General features: G+C 40.6%; 1 non-coding gene across 1 annotated transcript; it reads right to left on the minus strand.

Moving 5' to 3' along the window:
- Positions 1-3,916: 3,916 nt before the first annotated feature.
- TRNAH-GUG (transfer RNA histidin (anticodon GUG)) lies at positions 3,917-3,988 on the minus strand. Its single transcript has one exon. It is a non-coding gene; the product is annotated as a tRNA-His (tRNA).

Genomic DNA, 3,988 nt, shown 5'->3' on the forward strand with positions numbered 1-3,988 from the left:
TAAGCACTGTTGCTAACCCCACGTGTATAGAGCCTATGTTAGTTATAAGTCACGAACATTGTTCAGTATCTTTGTTTCAGGTCCGCAGGCGCGACACCCAAACCGTGGAAATGCAAATGTAATTCCCATACGTATGGGAATATTGTAGATTTCAATATCAACACATAAGTGCACCAAATCGCGAGTCTTCTCTATAAGGGTGGTCTCATGTTACGTGAAACGCCAAATCAAGACCTTTGAAGTTCTGATCTGTTTGAAATTGTGATGAGAAACTTGCAACGATTGTTTCAGTATGTTGTACTTGAAATGATAATTACATTCTTGAACTCTTGCATATCTCTTGAAATTGATGAATTGTACACTCACATGCACATTATCATGTAATTGCATCATGTTTCTCAGTTACACAGTTGTATTATGCCTTTGTTCTTTATGTTATGCAATTGACGAAAAATCATGTGGTACCTAGTTGCACTTTGCACACAGCACATCCTGACACTCGTACTGAGTAGTGTGTACCTCGACTGGTACATCGCTTGAGGCATTGATGAGTGCACGAAGTGCACCTACTTTATGAAATAAAAAGATTGATACACAAAACTTGAACACCATAAAGTATGAGTAGTATTGTTGTAGTTTGGACTCTGTTAGAGTCTCTAGGCAAGGGCCCTTCTGTCGTAAGTGAACTCATGTGTGGCTATACCCTAAATTATGAAAGAAATAATATGGTGTTATGATCGCTTTCACAAGCGATGTGCTCTTGTAAGCCGTGTGAGGCTGAACACGTGGATGGGCAGGCTAAGTCCTCGTTTGCGTACCCCGCGGGGACCACGAGGCATAAACTCCTCGTCAGGAGGTGTGACTGATTAATGAGCCTAACAAAGATAAACTCGCTTCACCCCATTCACAAAATGGTTCACCTTAGAGAGGGTGGATGGTACAACCCTGAGTGACTTATCGTTACTACGACACGTGTTTTGACAGGAGTTGTAGCGTCCTTTGACCTCCAGTCACTCAGAGTCAGGGAGGTCAAGGTTGCCTTTTTAGGACCTCACTGCTGCAGTAGTATGAATTACAATCCTTACCTATGTGAGAGTTTCTCTCAGCTGCGTGCTACTCGCATGAGGTTTTATTCGGTCTGTAGCATCCCCGGTTACAACCTTAGAAATTGAATAACAAACGTCGGGTGCATGTCTCACAGAATGTGAGGTTCCTTCGCGTACCCGAAGAAGTAATAAGAAGAACTTAAAGACTAACCAATCACAGCTGACATATTGGAGCTGTTACTTTACTTGTTCATCAGTTGTTTTAGTTCTTGTTACGTTTCTTTACTGCCCTTAGTTACTTGTTCTGCAGTTACTTCAGTTCTGTTACCTGCTTTACTTGGTTAACACTTGTCACATATGCACTTACCTAAAACCGACACATCTACTTGTTATTTCATGTTACTGCTTCCTGTTTTTCCTCATAGAAATGAGATATATATCGTTATTGTTTCTTCACCACCTCACAAGAGGACTGCCCCCATTTTATGGGGATGCAGGTGATGAATAGGTACAGTGTTGATGCGATGGCACACGATGGAGGCTTGAGAACCCACACTTAGCTGCAGTTCTTGATCTTGTTGGTTTTGGGTTTTGTTGGGATACACTCCCTATTTTGAGACTTGTTGTACTGTCACATTTTGTAACATTAAACTGTTGGGTTGTATACCCTCTATACTTGTGATTGTACTTTTCTTTTGTTTAATAGTCATGTCTGTTGTACTTACCTGTGGTCATCCAGATTTGCGGCCTTGTTACATTTTTTACCGTTTGTTTTCGTTGTTTTCAGTAAAACCTTTAAAAAAAATCATAGAAAATCTAAGGTTTTTTCAAGGTCGGGGTTTGGGGCGCCACACTTAAGAATCCATATCCATTTAGATTTTTGTTTCCTTTGATAATAAATATTCTTTCTATAAAAAGATTTAGCATTTCTAGAGTAATCATGTCTAGGCTTATAAGCATTATAAGTTCCATGATTAAATGCATTTCTATTATAACTAGAAAATTTAGTTCTTTGAACAAATGGTTGAGAATATTGTCTTTGATTCTTCACTACATAGTTTGGTCTATTTTGAGTATCAAAGAAGCTATATCCCAATCCGGTTTTATTAACCGAGCATTTTTTAGAACCAAGAAGTCTTTATAGATTCTCTTGTCCATTTGTGAATTTGGTCACTATAAAAAGAAGATCATTTGATTTTTATTTTAGACTAATTATTTCTTTTTGTAAGAGATTGATTCTAATTCTAATTTCTTTTATCTCAAATGCTTGACAAAAGTTTTCTTTCTTGAGATTTTCTATTTCTTGAAGTAACACTTTGTTGTGAGAGTCAAGAGTTGAATTTACAGTTTTTACTCACCAATTCAGGCACATAAAATTTAGACTTGGGTTTCAATTCTAGATCAGATTTATTTCAAATCTAAACTCGGATTTGGAACTGCTTAAAATTAAATTTGTGATTCAGATGTGCCATGATCGGCCCGCATCCAACCTGTTGGAACACCTAACTGGAAGTTATATACCAAATTATTAGCTTTAAATTTACACGTCCTGACATCTTCTAGAGATTTTCTTGAGAACAAATTTCTAATATATAGCAATTTTGAACCTGGTATATATGTACCTGAACGTGCCCATTGAGACCCAAACCACCACTAAAATTGTATAAGAACCATTTTAGTGGTGGACTTGGATCTCAATGGGTTTGAGTTAATCAGAGCCGTAGGACTCACAACTGACCCGTTGTCATCTCAATGTCAGATATGAGTCCAGACCCACTTAGCTCTGGTGAAGGTCCAACCCGTTGACACACCTAGGGGTATGGAAACTAAATCTAAATCCAAGTCGATTTTGAATCTGATTACTCTAAAAGGCATATTCAATTGTGTATTTAGGGTATGTTTGATCCCTTGTCCAGGGCTGGATGAAATGAACAAAAAGAACAGAACAGAACATTGGTTCTGTTCTTTTTGTTCCAAGCCCAACAAATGTCCTTTGTTTGATGGGGGGGAGAATGAAGAAGAAGAAACCCTAATCAATGAAAAAAAAACTTATATCCAATCTTCTCAATGCAAAATCATATTGTAAAAACCCAAAATCGACAGGAAACCCAAAAAAATGTAATGAAGGACCCATCATTATCTTCATGCGCATCCGAATTCGACCCAGCCATTCCCGTGCTCCAGATCCCATTCATCAGATCCTGACCCCCACAACATGCCTCGCCACCCTCCCCATTCACATTCATCATCTTTGACGCCGACCACGGGCCCCGTCTCTGGTCGACACAGAAGCACCCGACCTGAATCTCCGCCAAAGCGCCCAATCTGAACCTCAAAGGAACCCCTTCCCCAGGAAACCCCTTCGAACAGACACGACGAAATAGAAGAAAGATTAATCCCAAAGCAACAACTCTTCCCGGACGCACATTCGCAGCCCGAAACCCTAACGCATCCTCCCGAAAACGCGATCATCTCCGCTCATGAAACCACATGTAAACCGTTCTTCGGGACACCGATCAACCATGAGAGAAACGGATCCTTGCCAAATCCCTCGCTATTTAAAGACGACGAAGAAGAAGATAGAGAACTACCTTCGAAAAGGGGAGGGGCTCTCTTTCTTGAGGAGAAGAAAGAAAGAACAGATTTGTGGCCAACGAAACCGCCCACAGAGGCGGTTTTCTAACCGGAGCTGAAGGCCGTCGGGTCATCGTCGTGGATGACGATCGGCCGGCACACCCCGTTCAGAGAGAGAGAGAGAGAGTCAAACATACCACAGAGGCTCCGGAAAGAAATGACAAACACGAAAGGCGAAACGGACAGCAAAATAGAATAAGGCTTCAATTTTCAAAACAAAGGAGAAAAAGACTTTATGTGGCTGCTGGGATTCGAGCCCAGGTCTCCACGGCCACAACGTGGAATTCTCACCACTAAACTACAGCCAC

This window comes from Nuphar pumila, chromosome 15 (assembly GCF_984573655.1).
Source record: "Nuphar pumila chromosome 15, dmNupPumi1.hap1.1, whole genome shotgun sequence".
Taxonomy (NCBI): Eukaryota; Viridiplantae; Streptophyta; class Magnoliopsida; order Nymphaeales; family Nymphaeaceae; genus Nuphar; species Nuphar pumila.